Source organism: Schistocerca piceifrons, chromosome 11 (genome assembly GCF_021461385.2).
Source record: "Schistocerca piceifrons isolate TAMUIC-IGC-003096 chromosome 11, iqSchPice1.1, whole genome shotgun sequence".
Lineage (NCBI taxonomy): Eukaryota > Metazoa > Arthropoda > Insecta > Orthoptera > Acrididae > Schistocerca > Schistocerca piceifrons.
The window spans coordinates 59,744,656-59,766,828 of NC_060148.1; the positions used below are offsets into that span (position 1 = coordinate 59,744,656).

The 22,173-nt window shown below is 38.9% G+C and overlaps 1 long non-coding RNA gene across 1 annotated transcript; it reads right to left on the reverse strand.

Annotated features, from left to right (window-relative positions):
* Window positions 1–970: 970 nt before the first annotated feature.
* Window positions 971–19,654, reverse strand: LOC124720462. The gene is made up of 3 exons (XR_007006163.1): window positions 19,326–19,654; window positions 1,476–1,597; window positions 971–1,352 (listed from the first exon to the last, which is right to left on the reverse strand). It is a non-coding gene; the product is annotated as an uncharacterized LOC124720462 (long non-coding RNA).
* Between the last annotated feature and the right edge of the window lie 2,519 nt (window positions 19,655–22,173).

The window sequence follows — 22,173 nt, forward strand, 5'->3', positions numbered from 1 at the left end:
GGCTGTTACTGTTCAGTTTGTGAAAATTGTACTAAAAATTTACGGCAAAACACTATGAAGCTTTTCTTACTTTCGTTTATGGTTCGTAAAGCATTCTTGTGACAATTCTTACTGTGAGAGTCCATAAAAATTTGTTCTACATCCTTCCGGTATCATAGTACATCTATAATATGCACCACATAATGCAAAGTCACTGCAGATTTGATTCAGAGGTTCAAATGACGAGAGAGATATAAGGTATTTATTGTGCTACACAGTTTTGATTAAGAAATTGTCTCCAGAAAACACTTGTTTTTCTGCTTTCAGATGTATATATAATACTACTGCGAATGTATCTGGTATGATAAAATAGGATACACTGCTGTCTGACAAGATGATCAGATGTAAAAAGACTACAGTAACAGCTATATTAAGTTAATTGTGGTCACAAAGACAAGCTACAGCTTACCTTACATATGACAGTGAAAGCAAATCGCAGTTTCTGCTATGATCTGTAAAGTAAGTAGCAGTCTGACTTCCTGCTGGGATAAAGCTGTGTGTTATTTAAATTTGTTGTTGATGCTGTGATACATACAGGTTCTGTGTTTTGAAAATTCCAGTAACAATTCGAAGTAAAGAAAATGAGACATTGGTAACAAATGCATGTAGTGTTGCAAACTTCTTAAATAGTTATGGTACTTTGTGTTACTGACAGCTCGATGTCATCAGGTTCAGTAAACAGTTTAACTGAATATCTGAGACCAGTCCCTAACAAGTAACTTCAGTAAAATGGAAATGACCCTCACTTATCCCTAAGAAGTAGCATCCATCATAAAATCCTTAGAGTATTCTAGTGGTTATGATAACATAAATAAAGTTACTGGAACATTTCAAGAATGGCTAAAGTTAAGCGTTTTTACAAGAAGGGGGATAAAGAGATACCCACAAATTGTCGACGAAGTTTACTTTTGCTGGTTTTTTTTAATTTTTTTTTATTTATTTATTCTACTCATCAACCTAATTCTGCAGTCTAGTCTCATCAAATAATACCTTATTTGTACCGTACAAAGTCTGATATATGTGACTGTAAATTGCTTTCTCAATGCAGTAAAATATTCATTCGACCCAGTATGTGTGTCCCAGCAAAATTTATCAACAAATCTATCTAGAGCCAACTTAATGACTGAGAGATGTCTCTCCATTGAGTACGAATTTTTTTATTTTTTTACATATGAAGGATGTATGTACCAACTTGTTTCAAAATGCTTGGTACCATGTGTGTGTGTGCTTGCTTGGGAAACAGTTAAGTAGTAATGCAAGTAACTATTTGGTGGCCTTGGCAATGCTAAATCCTTGTGCAGCCTTGCAAGAACCTGTAGGACAAAACAAATTTATCAATTATTTACATAAGAGCATTAAAAACAAGTAATTTTTTAAGCATACTGTCAACTACCCAGTAAAATTTTCTCCAAGCAGAACCCAGACTGGTTACTCACTTTTGCCTTGGTATCCCTGAGTTTATTTACTAACTGCTTAACTTCATGTTTAGAGTAGCTGGGCAATTGCTTTTCTTTGTATCCAAGATTCGCAATCTCTTCTGAGGATTCCCATGTTCTTCCTAAAAGGATAAAGAATTACTATAAATTTTATTTAGTACACTTTCCATGTAGCAAACTTGTTTTTTGGAAAGTAAGTATATCTTAATACAGCACGGCATTACCAAGTGCTCTGGCACACCAATCTCTTTACTTTTATAATATTTTGGCCCCAAAACACCATGCCTAGAGCACACCCTCTAAACGGCAAAGGCAGAACCGAAAAAGGGGATGGGGAAATGTCCCTGCATTTGTCTAAAGAAATACTTTGTTTTACCTGGCACAGTCAATAAAATATTTCTCACAGGCAAAAACACAAATATTGTTATCGTTAATTATTTAACATCTGTTATTGTTAATTAATTTAATTCAGTACAAGAGAAATTTCCATTCAGTTCATAGGTGTTGTCGAATAATAAAGTTCTGAATTGATGGAAGCAGATTGTTGATATATTTGACATAGTGTTGGAGCAAAATTTACTGGACATCACACCTATCACATCTAGCAAAGAAATTGATACCACACTGCTTTCCAACAAGTGAAATGGCTGATTGTGGTTCCAATAAATGTGGAATCAATATTCTTTGCAAACAAAGGAGATGTGAAGAATATTTATGTAGAAAAATCTAATTACCTTAAATGTGGATTTACAAAAAGTAAACTTAACTGCAAAGACAATTATGCTAAACATGCCCTGTCAATAGGTTCATAAGCTGACTGCTGTTTTACACATCAGCACCCCAGTTATCAAAAACCGTAGAAACCATTTCTTTCAACCTGAACATAGTGGTACAGCTTCATTAAAATTGCTTGTACATTGCCATCTGTCACTTGTTGCTGCAGTGTTGCTGCTGCTGTATTATAGGCAACAAACAGAGTGGGTCACTCAGCAAGCGCTGCTCAATTTAATTTTCATGTTAAAAAATAGGTTCTACTCGGTAGAGCTAGAGCACAAGTTGGGATTACGAAAGGGTGAGAGACGTATACATATAACTCCGTGCAGTGTCAGAAGTGGCCATCGTGAGATGACAGGACTACGAGACGCTCTGCCGACAACTGATTTTGGGGTGACCAGTGGCATAACTGTGGCAGATATGACATTTTGTAGCCCTGAATTGGATGTCATTTGATAACCTAACCAGAACCTCATGACATGCAATATATCCTAGAAAATGACTGTCAGCATTCTACAGAAGAACTGTTGATCATGCTCATTTTGTTCACAACAGTTAATACGTTTAATGCAGAGCCTCACACCTAATGCTGTCGGCTGGCTCGGCTCAACAGCGAAACATCCGACACTTAGCGTGTGACAGGAAACTAGCTGAAGCTACCCTCTATGAATGAACTCGAGACAGAAAATTTTTTGTTCCAGTGCTAAAATCAAGCTATTTTCTTCCTTTCATTAATTATGGCACCTGAAACTATCCTCACACAGGCTATACGAACTGCCGAGTTACCAACTGATGATGAGTTCTGGTTTGCATTTGGTTACAGGTTATCGGTGACGAGCCGATTCCAAATGAAGAAAGAATGATAGGAAGAAGAAATGTAAGGAAAAAAAGTAAATACAATGTTGAAAATGACACAGCAAAGTGTTAGAAATAAAACTGCATACAAACCCATTAAGTGAAAAAATATGATTAAGTAATTTTGATAAGATTAAAATTATTTGTTGGTTGACAGTTCACCTGTCAGAGCTGGTTTCCTCCAGAGTGCTCAGTGTGGCACACCCAAACTATCTCTATTCCCCATTTCCAAACTACCACACCAGCTGATCGATCCACTTCTATTTTTTGTCTGACCTTCTATCCTGACACGTTTGAACGCCGTGCGATCATTTGCTGCCTTCAATCAGATCGTCCGTACACAATATCGTATGGCAGTAGACCTAGCTACCTAGCCTTACACAATATCTTACGATGCTAGACCTAGCTTTAGCATCGTAAGATATTGTGAAAGGCTGATCTGGTTGAAGGCAGCACATAATCGTTGGGACCAAATAATCTTAAATATAAGTGTAATGTAAAGTGGTGACACAGTGTAATGGATAAAAACATTCCTGATGCAATGTAAGTTGAGGATTTGAGTCTTGTCAGGTTCTTCGGTATTTTTGATATCAAAATCTTATCAATCATTTTTATTCACTTAATAGGTTTGTATGCAATTTTATTTCTAACATTTTGCTGTGTCATTTTCAACACTGTATTTACTTTTTATTTTCTTATATTTCTTCTTCCTATCATTCTTTTTTCATACGGAATCGGCTTGTCACTGATTACCTGTAGCCGAATGCAAACCAGCACTCCTCATCAGTCGGTAACTCGGCCGTTCGTATAGCCGGTGTGAGGATAGTTTCAGGTGCCATAATTAATGAAAGGAAGAAATTAGCTTGATTTTAGCACTGGAACAGAAATTTCTCTGTCTTGAGTTCATTCATAGGGGGTAGCTTCAGCTAGTTGGGGTGAGGCTCTGCCTCGAGTGCCTGCAGGCACATGGCATTAAACGTATTAACTGTTATGAACAAAGTGAGCACGATCAACAGTTCTTCTGTAGAATGCTGACAGCCATTTTCTAGGATATATTGCATGTTATGAGGTTCTGGTTAGGTAGTAGTTGTTATTGTGGTCTTCAGTCCAGAGACTGGTTTGATGCAGCTCTCCACAGTACTCTATCCAGTGCAAGCTTCTGCATCTCCCAGTACTTACTGCAACCTACATCCTTCTCAATATGCTTAGTGTATTCATCTCTTGGTCTCCCTCTTCAATTTTTACACTCAACACTGCCCTCCAATACTAAATTGGTGATCCCTTGATGCCTCAGAATATGTCCTACCAACCAATCCCTTCATCTAGTCAAGTTGTGCCACAAATTTCTCTTCTCCCCAATTCTATTCAATACCTCCCCATTAGTTATGTGATCAACACATCTAATCTTCAGTATTCTTCTGTAGCACCACATTTCGAAAGCTTCTATTCTCTTTTTGTCCAAACAGGTTATCGTCCATGTTTCACTTCCATACATGGCTACACTCCATACAAATACTTTCAGAAACTACTTCCTGACACTTAAATCTATACTCGATGTTAACAAAATTCTCTTCTTCAGAAACGCTTTCCTTGCCATTGCCAGTCTGCATTTTATATCCTCTTTACTTCGACCACCATCAGTTATTTTGCTCCCCAAATGGCAAAACTCCTCTACTACTTTAAGCATCTCATTTCCTTGTTTAATACCCTCAGTATCCCCCGATTTAATTCGACTACATTCCATTATCCTCGTTTTGCTTTTGTTGATGTTCATCTTATATTCTCCTTTCAAGACACTGTCCATTCCGTTCAGCTGCTCTTTCAGGTCCTTTGCTGTCTCTGACAGAATTACAATGTCATCCGCGAACCTCAAAGTTTTAATTTCTTCTCTGTGGATTTTAATTCCTACTCTGAATTTTTCTTTTGTTTCCTTTACTGCTTGCTCAATATACAGGTTGAATAACATCGGGAATAGGCTACAACCCTGTCTTACTCCCTTCTTAACCACTGCTTCCCTTTCATGTCCCTCGACTCTTATAACTGCCATCTGGTTTCTGTACAAATTGTAAATAGCCTTTCGCTCCCTGTATTTTACCCTTGGCACCTTCAGAATTTGACAGACAGTATTCCAGTCAACATTGTCAAAAGCTTTCTCTAAGTCTACAAATGCTAGAAATGTAGGTTTGCCTTTCCTTAATCTTCCTTCTAAGATAAGTCATGGGGCAGTATTGCCTCACGTGTTCCAACATTTCTACAGAACTGTTCTTCCCCAAGGTCAGCAGCTACCAGTTTTTGCATTCGTCTGTAAAGAATCTGTGTTAGTATTTTGCAGCTGTGGCTTATTAAACTGACAGTTCAGTAATTTTCACATCTGTCAACACCTGCTTTCTTTCGGATAGGAATTATTATATTCTTCTTGAAGTCTGAGGGTATTTCGCCTGTCTCATACATCTTGCTCACCAGATAATAGAGTTTTGTCAGGACTGGATCTCCCAAGGCTGTCAGTAGTTCTAATGGTATGTTGTCTACTCCGGGGGCCTTGTTTCGACTAAGGTCTTTCAGTGCTCTGTCAAACTCTTCACGCAGTATCGTATCTCCCATTTCATCTTCATCTACATCCTCCTCCATTTCATTACATTGGCCTCAAGAACATCGCCCTTGTATAGTCCCTCTATATACTCCTTCCACCTTTCTGGTTTCCCTTCTTTGCTTAGAACTGGGTTTCCATCTGAGCTCTTGATATTCATGCAAGTAGATCTCTGTTCTCCAAAGGTCTCTTTAATTTTCCGGTAGGCAGCATCTATCTTACCCCTAGTGATATACACCTCTACATCCTTACATTTGTCCTCTAGCCATCCCTGCTTAGCCATTTTGCACATCCTGTCGATCTCATTTTTGAGACATATGTATTTCTTTTTGCCTGCTTCATTTACTGCATTTTTGTATTTTCTCCGTTCATCAATTAAATTCAGTATCTCTTCTGTTATCCAAGGACTCCTATTAGCCCTGTCTTTTTACCTTTTTGATCCTCTGCTGCCTTCACTATTTCATCTCTAAAAACTACCCATTCTTCTTATACTGTATTCTTTCCCCCATTCTTGTCAGTAGTTCTCTAATGCTCTCCTTGAAACTCTCTACAGCCTCTGGTTCTGTCAGTATATCCAGGTCCCATCTCCTTAAATTCCCACCTTTTTGGAGTTTCTTTAGTTTTAATCTGCAGTTCATAACCAATAGATTGTGGTCAGAGTCCACATCTGCTCCTGGAAATGTCTTACAATTTAACACCTGGTTCCTGAATCTTTGTCTTACCATTATATAATCTATCTGAAACCTGCCAGTATCTCCAGGCTTCTTCCATGTATACAACCTTATTTTATGATTCTTGAACCAAGTGTTAGCTATGATTAAGTTATGCTCTGTGCAAAATTCTACCAGGCGGCTTCCTCTTTCATTCCTTATCTCGAATCCATATTCACCTACTACCTTTCCTTCTCTCCCTTTTCCTACCCTCGAATTCCAGTCACTCATGACTATTAAATTTTCGTCTCCCTTCACTACCTGAATATATTTATTTTATCTCATCATACATTGCATCAGTTTCTTTGTTATCTGCAGAGCTAGTTGGCATGTAAACTTGTACTACTTCGGTATGCGTGGGCTTCATAAGTATCTTGGCCACAATAATGCGTTCCCTATGCTGTTCGTAGTAGCTTACCCGCATTCCTGTTTTTTTATTCATTATTAAACCTACTCCTGCAATACCCTCATTTGATTTTGTATTTACCTGACCAGAAGTCTTGTTCCTTCTGGCACCGAACTTCACTAATTACCACTGTATCTAACTGTAACCTATCCATTTCCCTTTTTAAATTTTCTAACCTACCTGTCCGATTAAGGGATCTGACAGTCCACGCTCCAACCCATAAAACACCAGTTTTCTTTCTCCTGATAGGTTATCAAGTGACTTTCAATTCAATGCTTCAAAATGTCATATCTGCCACATTTATGCCGCTGGTCACCCCAAAATCACTTGTCAGCAGAGCATCTCGTAGTCCTGTCATCTCGCGATGGCCACTTCCAACACTGCACAGAGTTACATGTATACGTCTCCCACCCTTTCGTAATCCCAACCTGTGCTCTAGCCCTACTGAGTAGAACCTATTTTTTTTTTAACATGAACATTAAATTGAGCAGCACTTGCTCAGTGACCCGCTCTGTTTGTTGCCTATAATACAGCGGCAGCAACAAGTGACAGATGGCAATATACAAGCAATTTTAATGAAGCTATACCATTATGTTCAGTTTGAAAGAAATGGTTTCTACAGTTGTGGTGCTGATGTGTAAAACAGTAGTCAGCTTATGAACCTATTGACAGGGCATGTTTAGCATAATTGTTTCCCAGTTAAGTTTACCTTTTGTAAATCCACATTTACAATAATTAGATTTTTCTACATAAATATTCTTCACATCTCCTTTGTTTGCAAAGAATATTGATTCCACATTTATTGGAACCACAGCCACTTCACTTGTTGGAAATCAGTATGGTATCAATTTCTTTGCTAGATGTGATAGGTGTGATGTCCAGTAAATTTTGCTCCAACACTATGTCAAATATATCAACAATCTGCTTCCATCAATTCAGAACTTTATTATTCGACAACACCTATGACCTGAATGAAATTTTCTCTCGTACTGAATTAAATTAATTAACAATAACAGATGTTAAATAATTAATGATAACAATATTCGTGTTTTTGCCACTGAGAAATATTTTATTAACTGTGCCAGGTAAAACAAAGTATTTCTTTAGACACATGCAGGGACATTTCCCCATCCCCTTTTTCGGTTCTGCCTTTGCCGTTAAGAGTGTGTGCTCTAGGCATGGTGTTTTGCGGCCAAAATATTATAAAAGTAAAGAAATTGGTGTGCCTCAGCACTTGGTAATACTGTGCTGTATTAAGATATACTTACTTTCCAGAAAACAAGTTTGTTACATGGAAAGTGTACTAAATAGATTTTATAGTAGTTCTTTATCCTTTTAGGAAGAACATGTGTATCTTCAGAAGAGATTGAGAATCTTGGATACAAAGAAAAGCAATTGCCCAGCTACTCTAAACATGAAGTTAAGCAGTTAGTAAATAAACACAGGGATACGAAGGCAAAAGTGAGTATCCAGTCTGGGTTCTGCTTGAAGAACATTTTAATGACCAGTTGACAGTATGTTTAAAAATTACTTGTTTTTAATGCTCTTAATTAAATAATTGATAAATTTGTTTTGTCCTACGGGTTCTTGCAAGGCTACACAAGGATTTAGCATTGCCAATCCCACCAAATGGATACTTGCATTACTACTTAACTGTTTCCCAAGCAAGCACACACACACATGGTACCAAACATGTTGAAGCAAGTTGGTACATACATCCTTCATATGTAAATGAAATAAAAAAATTCATACTCAATGGAGAGACATCCCTCAGTCATTATGTTAGCTCTAGATATATTTGTTGATAAATTTCGCTGGGACACACATACTGGGTCAAATGAATATTACATTTTACTGCACTGAGAAAGCAATTTACAGTCACATATATCAGACTTTGTACGGTATAAATAAAGTATTGTTTGATGCGACTAGACTGCAGAATTAGGTTGATGAGTGGAATAAGGAATCAAGCAATCACATGATTCATTATAGACATTGTATGGGTGCCAATGGAGAAGTAAAACCATTACATTTTTGCTATCAGAGTTGTTGGCAAAGAGATCTTTTGAAGTATGGGGATAATTGTTAGACGCTACATACAAAACAACATATGATATTCCTTTATTTTTTATAGCTGTGAAGTGTAATGTGGACTGTTTGGTTGTCTTTTTTTTTCATTTCGGTTCACAATGAAAGTTCCATCCATCAAGTGTTAGACACCTTCAAGGACTGGAACCAGGGATTGGAATCCCCTCTACTGGGTTACTGATTTCTCATAGTCCATTGGAAACAGGCATGGGGAAGATGGTTGGAAAAAAATATAGTCTTTATGACATTTCTAGATATATGGCAAGAAACTGCTGAATCGTCAACAGAGGGAGGGTTTAGAGATCGTATAGGAGAGTTGTGAATGCATGAAGTTTTTTAGAGAAACTAGCATGCATGGCCATACTTTAAACAACAAGGGCTATTGGTATGTGAAAGATGGGTGGAAGTGTTTGAAGACAAGGGCAGATCTGTAACCACTGTCACTACAAATGGGGTTGAAGCTATGAACAAGACTATAATACATTTTTTCCTAGTACATAATACAGCTTCCCCCATGAACCATGGACCTTGCCGTTGGTGGGGAGGCTTGCGTGCCTCAGCGATACAGATGGCCGTACCGTAGGTGCAACCACAACGGAGGGGTATCTGTTGAGAGGCCAGACAAACATGTGGTTCCTGAAGAGGGGCGGCAGCCTTTTCAGTAGTTGCAGGGGCAACAGTCTGGATGATTGACTGATCTGGCCTTGTAACATTAACCAAAACGGCCTTGCTGTGCTGGTACCGCGAACGGCTGAAAGCAAGGGGAAACTACAGCCGTAATTTTTCCCGAGGACATGTAGCTTTACTGTATGATTAAATGATGATGGCGTCCTCTTGGGTAAAATATTCCGGAGGTAAAATAGTTCCCCATTCGGATCTCCAGGCGGGGACTAGTCAAGAGGACGTCGTTATCAGGAGAAAGAAAACTGGCATTCTATGGATCGGAGCGTGGAATGTCAGATCCCTTAATCGGGCAGGTCGGTTAGAAAATTTAAAAAGGGAAATGGATAGGTTAAAGTTAGATATAGTGGGAATTAGTGAAGTTCGGTGGCAGGAGGAACAAGACTTTTGGTCAGGTGATTACAGGGTTATAAATACAAAATCAAATAGGGGTAATGCAGGAGTAGGTTTAATAATGAATAAAAAAATAGGAGTGCGGGTTAGCTACTACAAACAGCATAGTGAACGCATTATTGTGGCCAAGATAGACACAAAGCCCATGCCTACTACAGTAGTACAAGTTTATATGCCAACTACTTCTGCAGATGATGAAGAAATTGATGAAATGTATGACGAGATAAAAGAAATTATTCAGCTAGTGAAGGGAGACGAAAATTTAATAGTCATGGGTGACTGGAATTCGTCAGTAGGAAAAGGGAGAGAAGGAAACATAGTAGGTGAATATGGATTGGGGGGAAGAAATGAAAGAGGAAGCCGCCTTGTAGAATTTTGCACAGAGCATAACTTAATCATAGCTAACACTTGGTTCAAGAATCATAAAAGAAGGTTGTGTACCTGGAAGAATCCTGGAGATACTAATAGGTATCAGATAGATTATATAATGGTAAGACAGAAATTTAGGAACCAGGTTTTAAATTGTAAGACATTTCCAGGGGCAGATGTGGATTCTGACCACAATCTATTGGTTATGAACTGCAGATTGAAACTGAAGAAACTGCAAAAAGGTGGGAATTTAAGGAGATGGGACCTGGATAAACTGAAAGAACCAGAGGTTGTACAGAGTTTCAGGGAGAGCATAAGGGAACAATTGACAGGAATGGGGGAAAGAAATACAGTAGAAGAAGAATGGGTAGCTTTGAGGGATGAAGTAGTGAAGGCAGCAGAGGATCAAGTAGGTAAAAAGACAAGGGTTAATAGAAATCCTTGGGTAACAGAAGAAATATTGAATTTAATTGACGAAAGGAGAAAATATAAAAATGTAATAAATGAAGCAGGCAAAAGGGAATACAAACGTCTCAAAAATGAGATCGACAGAAAGTGCAAAATGGCTAAGCAGGGATGGCTAGAGGACAAATGTAAGGATGTAGAGGCTTGTCTCACTAGGGGTAAGATAGATACTGCCTACAGGAAAATTAAAGAGACCTTTGGAGAGAAGAGAACCACTTGTATGAATATCAAGAGCTCAGATGGCAACCCAGTTCTAAGCAAAGAAGGGAAGGCAGAAAGGTGGAAGGAGTATATAGAGGGTTTATATAAGGGCGATGTACTTGAGGACAATAGTATGGAAATGGAAGAGGATGTAGATGAAGATGAAATGGGAGATAAGATACTGCGTGAAGAGTTTGACAGAGCACTGAAAGACCTGAGTCGAAACAAGGCCCCGGGAGTAGACAACATTCCATTAGAACTACTGATGGCCTTGGGAGAGCCAGTCATGACAAAACTCTACCATCTGGTGAGTAAGATGTATGAGACAGGCGAAATACCCACAGACTTCAAGAAGAATATAATAATTCCAATACCAAAGAAAGCAGGTGTTGACAGATGTGAAAATTACCGAACTATCAGTTTAATAAGTCACAGCTGCAAAATACTAACGCGAATTCTTTATAGACGAATGGAAAAACTGGTAGAAGCAGACCTCGGGGAAGATCAGTTTGGATTCCGTAGAAATTTTGGAACACGTGAGGCAATACTAACCTTACGACTTATCTTAGAAGAAAGATTAATTAAAGGCAAACCTATGTTTCTAGCATTTGTAGACTTAGAGAAAGCTTTTGACAACGTTAACTGGAATACTCTCTTTCAAATTCTGAAGGTGGCAGGGGTAAAATACAGGGAGCGAAAAGCTATTTACAATTTGTACAGAAACCAGATGGCAGTTATAAGAGTCGAGGGGCATGAAAGGGAAGCAGTGGTTGGGAAGGGAGTGAGACAGGGTTGTAGCCTCTCCCCGATGTTATTCAATCTGTATATTGAGCAAGCAGTAAAGGAAACAAAAGAAAAATTCGGAGTAGGTATTAAAATTCATGGAGAAGAAGTAAAAACTTTGAGGTTCGCCGATGACATTGTAATTCTGTCAGAGACAGCAAAGCACTTGGAAGAGCAGTTGAACGGAATGGACAGTGTCTTGAAAGGAGGATATAAGATGAACATCAACAAAAGCAAAACGAGGATAATGGAATGTAGTCAAATTAAATCGGGTGATGCTGAGGGGATTAGATTAGGAAATGAGACACTTAAAGTAGTAAAGGAGTTTTGCTATTTAGGGAGTAAAATAACTGATGATGGTCGAAGTAGAGAGGATATAAAATGTAGACTGGCAATGGCACGGAAATCGTTTCTGAAGAAGAGAAATTTGTTAACATCGAGTATAGATCTAAGTGTCAGGAAGTCGTTTCTGAAAGTATTTGTATGGAGTGTAGCCATGTATGGAAGTGAAACATGGACGATAACCAGTTTGGACAAGAAGAGAATAGAAGCTTTCGAAATGTGGTGCTACAGAAGAATGCTGAAGATAAGGTGGGTAGATCACGTAACTAATGAGGAGGTATTGAATAGGATTGGGGAGAAGAGAAGTTTGTGGCACAACTTGACTAGAAGAAGGGATCGGTTGGTAGGACATGTTTTGAGGCATCAAGGGATCACAAATTTAGCATTGGAGGGCAGCGTGGAGGGTAAAAGTCGTAGAGGGAGACCAAGAGATCAATACACTAAGCAGATTCAGAAGGATGTAGGTTGCAGTAGGTACTGGGAGATGAAGAAGCTTGCACAGGATAGAGTAGCATGGAGAGCTGCATCAAACCAGTCTCAGGACTGAAGACCACAACAACAACAACAACATAATACAGACAAGACTTTAACACGGGCTACTAAGGTTAGAGTAAACCAGTTTCATCCAAGCCTAATTAGAAAGTCCTGTCTGCTGCAGGAATTCTGCCATCAAATTGTATCACAAAGATGTTCCACTGTTTTGGCATAAAGAAACAAAAAACAAACAAGTCTGTGAAACAGGTCATGCAGTGACATGCCTCAGTAAAAGTTGTGTTAACTGTAAGATCACTGAGTAGGAGATCAGGTGGTTCATTTTGTGTGGAGAGTGCATTGTCCAAAAACTGTAATTATTTTGTTAACTTAGATATCCCAGATTCCACATGTGAAGATTTTCAGTGATATAAATACCCATACAAGCATTTCTGTGCAACCTTAATTTTTTATCCAGAGTGGAGTTTTGATAAAATGCCAGAAACCTATAAGAATAGCCCCATATTCTGTCTTGATGGAATGTATGGGGTAGGCTTCAGAAGTGGCTGTTCAGTAATTCGATATGAAGGCAGTAGCAGTGATGAAGCAGTTGAGGAGGCTGTTGAAGCAGCTGAGGAGGCTGTCGAGGTTGAGGAGGCTGTCGAAGCCACAAATATAGATGGTCTCGTTGAAACCCCGAATATTCCTTTGCAGCAAGAGAGTTGTGTAAACAGATTTACAATCAGCAGCTGCAGCAATAGTGAAACATTACAAAAAGTTCTTGAATCACTCAGAAACTTGGTGCAAGATTTGCAATTAGCAAACCCTCAAGTTGGCGGTCTCCTGTTAGCAGCGCCATCAAGTTCCAACAATAGAGAAGAAAGATGCCAAAACCCATACAGGATCTGGCTTAAAACACATCATAAATTTCCATTTGAAGGGTAAGAAATGAAAGTTTATTTGTATTTTAGATAACTCTAAGTCTATGTAAAATACAAATAACCTCCGCCATTTCTGATCCTTGAGATGGAATGCTACGAGGTCTTTACGTTGGGCTCTGATTTTAAACTTTGTTGCACATTTGAATTTCAAAGTAGCAGTAGATAAAATAATATCATAAAAAGGATAGTTGCTAATCTCCATATAGTGGAGATGCTCAGTTGCAGAAAGGTCCAACAAAAAACTGTTGGGAAGTTAGCTTTTGGCCAACAGGGTTCTTTGTCAAAAATAGACACCACGGGTGCACGACCACAGTCTCTGGCAGTTGGAGCTGTCGCTCCATCTGTGGATCATTTTTGTGTGTATGTATTTTGTCCACTTTTGAATAGGGCCTTGTTGGCCAAAAGCTAACGTTCCGACAGTCTTTCTGTTGTGCCTTTCCGCGACTCAGCATCTTCACTATAGGGCGAGTAGCAACTATGATTTTCTTAATATTGTTACAGTCCATACTGGATTTTCCATTGTTCAGTAGATAAAATAGATTTTCTGAGGAATTAGACAAGTCGTACTGAGATGTCATACGACTGACGCTGGAAAGATTTTGTATTTCTTTTTGCAAGTAAGAATGTACTAGCTCTCACTTGCTTCAATACATTTCTAGTGATTCACGTGAAACAAAGAAAAAGGTAAGACTGCCCTGTTAATGGACATGTGAGATTGCCCAATATCACGCTGTCAGAAGAATACAGTGCTTCCTTGATACGAAATCTGGTCAGCAATGTCATTGGGGACCAAATGAAGCTTTGAAAGCTTAATGTGTATAAGTTACCTACATATTGGATAGCTACCGCCTTGGTTCTAATGTTCTTAATCACTTTGCAGAGTTACTGCAGATACCACACAGAAGCAAATACTGTTAATGGAATGCCAGTAATGTTTATTAGATTCGTTTCTAAATAAGTTCTCGGCATTGCAGCTGGCGAGCAGAAAGAAGAGTATTCAGTTTTGTGTATCAGTTATCTTAATGTAGCATAACTCAATTACTTTGTGTTAATGTTCTTAATTTATTTGTTAGGTTCTGTTATAATGACCTCTGGGCAGCCAATCCATGGGAAAATTCACAGCAGGTTGAATCAAGACCGTTCTATTCCAGAGATAGCTTGGAAGATTGATAGTATTGCTGAAGAAAAATCATCCATATAGTTTTTCATATGTTTATCAAATTGCCATTTCTAGTAGCACATAAATGTTTGCAACTTGATTGTAATTCGTGAACACAGTTTCTCGGCAATCCAATAATTCATTGTTCTGAGAAGTATACATCGTCAGCTGGGTAAAGGAAATGCAAATCAGGGTCAATACAACTACCTTATTGACTTACCACAGAAAAATATTTTCCTCTACTGCTACTTAAAAATTAACATGTGTGAGAAAGGTTTACTAACAGAACATAGCATAAAGACCTCCCTTATTTGTATTTTAGATGGCTCTTATTGTTTGACCCTTCAAATGGAATGCTATGACCTCCTTAGTAGTTAATTACCCATGAAAGCACAAGTATATGAACATTACAATGAGGGGTCTTAATGCCAGGCCCTGTAAAATTAACGGCATCTTAGTTAATATTATTTGTGGGAATTTAATGTCAGAGCTGTGGGGAGACCACAAACTTCAGGGTTCACTAACTGAAAATCTTGAACACAGTTGCTGAGTGATTCGAGTACATTTTGTCATGTTTAACTGTTGCTGCAGTTGTATGTGAGATTATAAACCTGTTTAACAACTCCCTCACTTCAAATTGCTGCAAATAAATGGTTCAGGTTTCAATGTGGTGCTCAATATTCGCTTCCTCAAATGTATCCTCATTGTTACTGTCTTCATGTGAAATTACTGCAGAACCACTTCTGAAGCCAACCCCGTACATCTCACCGGGACAGATTTAAGTGCTATTCCTTCAGCTTTCTGGTATTTTATCAAAATCCCACTCTGGATGCAAAATGAAGATTCCACAGAAATGCTTGCATGGGTAATTGTATATTTGAAAATCTTCACATGTGCAGTTTGGTAGGACAAAGCTAACAACATAATTACAGTCTTTGAACATTGTACTCTCCATACAAAACAAACCGTCCAACATCATATTCACAAATCTTCCAGTTAACTCAACTTTTGCTGATGCTGATGCAAAATCTACCAAAATGAACAGTTACTTGATGCAGAAGGCATCTTACAGTGAACACATCAGAGTTGTAGATGTAAATAGCTTCCTCCAACGGAAAGACTTCACCAGGCATGGGCTTCACTTACATAAAAATGGGATAAAGAAGTTGTGTGTTAATTAGCTGAATGCCATCAAAAGTCCACTGGTAACAAGAAGTGCCATAAACCGTGTTACACCAGGACATCAAACATATTTGTGGTCCAATGAAGCTAATTTGGGGGACAATCTCAGAAGAATGAGCAATACTGCAGCTGAATCAACGGCATCACCAGGAGCTGAAGAGCCATCTGTAACAACAACAAAAGTGAATATGCAGTCAGGGTCATCAAGGAAAACACCAGAAACAGTTTTAGGAAAGAAGAAGGTATCCACAGTCAGCACTAAGTCACCACCAGCATCCTATGCAAATATCTCAAGTGCCACAAATCAGTGAGCCCACGACATCCAAGTGGAAACAGCAAAAAATGTGCAGCCACACTCTATATCAGTACCACTGGAAACTGTGACAAGATCTTCAACACGAAAACGCAGACCTCCAGCCTACAGCCAGGATTTTTCATGGGCAAGAACACCAGTAACTCCCTGCTAGCAGCAAACCAAAGGAAAACAGGTGCAGAGTAAAATTTTCATGAACTAAAACTGCAAGAAAACCCAGTGAGTGGTGTCAAAAATCATTCCTTTGGACAACAGTCACTATTATCCTTTAAAATATTACACCATAATGTGCAGTCAATGTTTAATAAGTTACTAAAATAGATCTCTTCCTAAAAACAAAGCCACACTTAGATGTTCTCTGTATTACTGAACGCTGGTTAACAGAAGACAAAATTTAAAAAACGCCACTTGGCGAGTTTACTCTAGCTGGTTATTCTTGTCGGAACAAAAGTAAGGGGGGTGGTACAGCAATCTATGTCAAAAATATTTAAGACACAAAAGCCTCACAAAGTACAATAATATGCAAATAGAAACAGACTTTGAATTCTCCTTAATTATCTTAACAGACTATAACCTATTGATACTGAATGTATATAGAGCCCCTGATGGGAACATCCAAACCTTCGAACACTCCCTTGAAGAACTACTCCCAAAAATTTACTCACTAAACAAAAACCTATTAATAAGTGGAGACTTTAATATTGACTTCCTCACACCTGGAAAAAACAAAGATGAATTGTTGAATATTACAAATTCATTTAACCTATCCCCAACTGTGAACACACCAACCAGGATCACAAAAAATTCAAAAACAGCTCTAGATCAGATTTTCATAAATGCATACAAACTACACCACTCAATTGAAGTCATCAGCACAGGTTACAGTGACCGTGAAGTCCAAATACTAACAACGAATTTAAATTACATAGGACAATATCCCACAATAACTAAAATGCAAAGGCAATTTAATGATGATAATATAAGGCTTTTTAACTATCTGTTAAGGGCTGAAAACTGGGCAGAGGTCTGTAAGAAAATGATGTAAACTACATATTTAATTCCTTCCATGAAACATTTCTCCACCACTTCAATACTGCATTTCCACTGAAATCCAGGAAAATCGGAAACAAACACACAAACTCATGGGTAACAAAAGGGATAAGGATTTCCAGCCAAAAAAAGCGTGACTTAAAAAATCACATGAAACACCATGACGTCGATGATCAGTTTAGGTCATATTGTAAGACCTATGTTGCAATCTACAGGAAAGTTATCCAACAAGCAAAAAAATTATACAATGATAAATTTATAAAGGAATCTAACAATAAAAGGAAAGGCTTGTGGACACTTGTAAAAAATGAAACAAACACTATGCAGCATGTTATAAACAAAACATTAAAACTAAACCTAAATAATGAAGTCACATCAGATCCCCAAAAAATAGTAAATAGTTTTAATGACTATTTTAGCAAAATAGCAGAAAACCTGATAAAGAACAACTTCTACAGACCAAATAGTCAACACCAAACACTAATAGAAACCATACCAGTACAGGCATCAATGTTTCTTCACAAAGTCTCCAATACTGAAGTACTTACAGCTATAAAAGGACTAAAGAATAAGTACTCCAGTGGTAGTGACAACATTCCTGATTTAATTGTAAAGAAATGTGGAGGATCCATTGTAGAACCCCTATCCCACATAATAAATGCATCCTTTACAAATGGAGTTTTCCCTGACCTACTAAAGACTTCTAAAATTACCCCACTTCACAAAAAGGGCTCTAAAAATGATGTAGCCAATTACAGGCCCATAGCACAACTCAGCTCATTCTCAAAAATGTTTGAAAACTTATTTCACACCAGATTGGAAGACTTTACTAATAAACCATCCTTATTGACAAAACACCAGCATGGTTTTAGAAAGCAAAAGACAACTACCACAGCTATTTATGAGTATCTCAACAAAACCTTACAAGCACTGGATAATAAGGAAATCACTACTGGTATCTTTTTAGATTTATCCAAAGCCTTTGATGTAATTGACCATACCATACTCCTTAAGAAGTTAGCAAATAAAGGTATAAGAGGAATTGCAAACAAAGCTCTCAACTGTGTGTTACATTTTAAGGATACTCAAAAAATCAGTCACAAAATCTGTTCTCATACATGTATATTATGCTTACTTCCATTCTACATTACAGTATGGTATCATATTTTGGGGGAACTCACCTGGAGATAGATATATTTTCAAAATGCAAAAAAAGGCAATACGCATAATATGTAATCTAAGACATAACGAATCATGCAGACAACATTTCAAAACAAATGGCATTATGACACTGCCCTCTGCTTACATTTATAATATCGTCTCATTTGTCAAGTCATACATGTTAAAAAATGACTGCACACTAAAATTCAATGGAGATATTCATAACTATGCAACAAGGCAGCAATCTGACCTACATATGATTCAGTCCAGAACTACCTGCTACCAAAAAAGTGTTTTAAATGTTGGGATACAAATGTATAATAATTTACCCAATGAAATCAAAGCAACAAAGAACCCAAGAGCCTTCACACATAAGTTAAAAAAATATCTCTTGGACCATTGCTTTTATGCAGTTGATCATTTTTTTGAAAGGGGTTAAAAATGTAAACAATATGATAAATGTTCAATTAGGTCTGAAAATTATACACTGTGCATGTCTATGAAATATACTGGATTATTATATACTGTGCATGTCTATGAAATACACCGGCCTACTTTACTATTATATTTATATTGGTTGTTTGTATTTTACCATACAACATTTGTATTTACTGTTTTGTTAAAGATATATAACTTACTCATTGCAAAATAATGTAAAAACAATTTATTAAATATTACCTGCAAATATGTTCCCTTGACCTGTCCAATATCGTACGTACAACCTTACAATCCTATGATTTGTTTTAACTGTTTGTTTAAGATAGATAATTTCCTTGCTACAAAATAATGTAAAAATCAATTTGTAAAAATTACTTGTAAATAATTCTCTTGACCTATCCAATATCATATGTACAGCTGTACAATACTATGATTGCCTAGATCAATAAAAATACAATACAATACAATACCCTTCGCTTACCGCTAACAGTTCAGGTCTAGAGCATCTTTTTTGAATTGTATCACTACTTGTACATGCGAAACATGTTCTGAAATAAGAAAACCGAATTGCGGTAACCGTTTTTCGCTTTCGTGTTTACATGTTACGGTCTCAAGCGGATTTGCTAGTCCAGTTAAATTTGGCACCCGGAAAACAACGGTTATAGTTTCTGTGTTAGTCAGGACAATCGCCATTTGTTTTTAATTAGCCTAGGTGTAAACAGCTGCAGTATAATATTTCCACTTTTCCTTCACCGTACGAAAAACCATTCCGTCCATAACAGCTGAAAATTTTTAAAAACAAGACAAAACCTGACAGCCCAGCACTTTTTAAAACCGGTTGAATTCGCAAGGGAGCGAAAATAGATAGCTGAATTGTAAAACTGGGAACTAGAAGGGGATTTCCAGAATCGATTTTGAAGTGTTTACAATAACCAACAAAAAATGGTATTGGGGTAATCTTTTGCGAAATACAGTTATGGGGTCCCCGTGTAAATGGTGTGTATGTTTGCTCTGCTGTTTCACTAAAGGAACATATTAAACTTAATAAAATGCTTAATGAAAAATTCTCCTTATTGACAGTTAACATCAAATTTTTTTTTGTTTTGAGTTGCTTGTAATGTTTTCAACTCATTGTGTATAATTTTTATTTCTGCAATAGTAAGCCTTCGTATTCTATTGATGAACATAAATTTGACTTCTTTCTGAATATCGTAGTAATGCATCATACATACTTTACACATATTCACCCCTAACCAGCTCGGAATACAATCCGAACCGTCCAAAAATTCTCGTAAAGGTGTGTAATAATTAACATTTTATACATTCAATTTTTTTTTTTTTTTTTCCTTTATTGAATTTCAATTCCCCCCGAAGGGGGCGGTAACATTTCATACATTCAATTTTTTTTTTTTTTTTTTCCTTTATTGAATTTCAATTCCCCCCCCGAAGGGGGCGGTAACATTTCATACATTCAATTTTTTTTTTTTTTTTTTTCCTTTATTGAATTTCAATTCCCCCCGAAGGGGGCGGGCTGGCAGCAGCTTAGCATACATTTTTTTTTTTTTTTTTTTTTTTTTTTTTTTTCATTTATTGAATTTCAATTCCCCCCGAAGGGGGGCGGGCTGGCAGCAGCTTAGTACGCCGCTCTTCAGCCGACAGATTTTGTGACAAAGAGCAAGAGAACAAATAAGAAAAACAGCAGGTGATAAAATCGGAGACTTAGAGAGTAACAAGGCGAAAAGAAATCGTGGAACTTAAAACAACAACACAGGGATGATGGCGCTAATAAAAATACAGACGAAGTAGACAGGGAAAACAATAGACAATTAAAAAACACGGCGACAGTCTGGATTCTGTTCGCAAAGGAAATAAAATTCACACCGAGCGACAGCATGGTGTCTGTTCGCAACACGAGAAAGACAAACAACACTGAATAGTCACTGGAACACTGCACTAAACAGTTGGCAAATGTGACACCACAGTCGAGAGCAGGTGGGGGGAAACTGGACAGAAGATGGGAAAACGAAAAAGGGGGGGGAAAGGAGAGTAAAAGCGAAGGGGGGAGCCGGGAAAGGAGCTGAAGGAGGATGAGGACCCATAAGAGGGGTGGGGGGCAGACGCGACAGGGAGTGGGGTAGGCAGAGGAGGGGAATACAAAAGGACTAGGGGGGGGGGGAAGGGAGGTAGGGAGAGGTTTAGTGGGGGGAAGAACAGGACAGAAGTGGGGGGGGAGAGGGAGCCCAGGGAAAGGACAGAGGAAAGGAGGGGGATGGAGGATCAGAGTTGATAGGAAGGATAAATGGAGGGAGAGAGGGCATCATCCGGGAGGGGGAGTTGATGGAAGCCACCTCGGGAAAGGAGATGGAGGGTGTAGAGATGAAGGGTAGGGGGGACACAACGGTGAAGACGTGGCAGGGGGCGGGGATGGGAGAGGAGAGGAGCAACCAGGGGGTGAGGGGGTTCAAGACGGCGGGAGGTGTAGAGGATGCGGATATGTTCGAGGAATAGGAGCAGATGGGGGAAAGGAATGAGATCATAGAGGATCCGCGTGGGGGACGGGAGGCGGATACGGAAGGCGAGGCGGAGTGCATGACGCTCAAGGATCTGGAGGGACTGATAGAATTTGGGGGGGGCAGATATCCAGGCAGGACTGGCATAACAGAGGATGGGACGGATTAAGGATTTGTAGGTGTGGAGGATGGTAGAGGGGTGCAACCCCCATGTCCGGCCAGAGAGGAGTTTGAGGAGGCGGAGGCGGTTGTGGGCTTTGGATTGGATGGATCGGAGATGAGGGATCCAGGTGAGGTGACGGTCAATGGTGAGGCCAAGGTAGGTGAGGGTGGGGGTGAGACGGACAGGACGTGTGCAGACAGTAAGGGAGAAATCCAGGAGCCGGAAGGAGCGAGTGGTACGACCTACGATGATTGCCTGGGTCTTGGAAGGATTGAGTGTCAGGAGCCATTGGTTACACCATGCAGCAAAAAGGTCAAGGTGATTCTGGAGAAGGCGTTGGGACCGTTGAAGGGTAGGAGCGAGGGCGAGGAAGGCGGTGTCATCAGCATATTGCAAGAGGTGCACTGGAGGGGGTGGTTGGGGCATATCTGCCGTGTACAGGAGGTAGAGGAGAGGGGAGAGGACAGAGCCCTGGGGCACACCGGCAGAGGGGTAGAAGGTGCGGGAATTGGCATGATGGATGGTAACGTAGGAGGGGCGGCGGGAGAGGAAGGAGGCCACCAGACGGATGTAGTTGATAGGAAGGGCGTAGGTTTGGAGTTTAAACAGGAGACCGGGATGCCAGACACGGTCGTAGGCCTTTTCAAGGTCAAGTG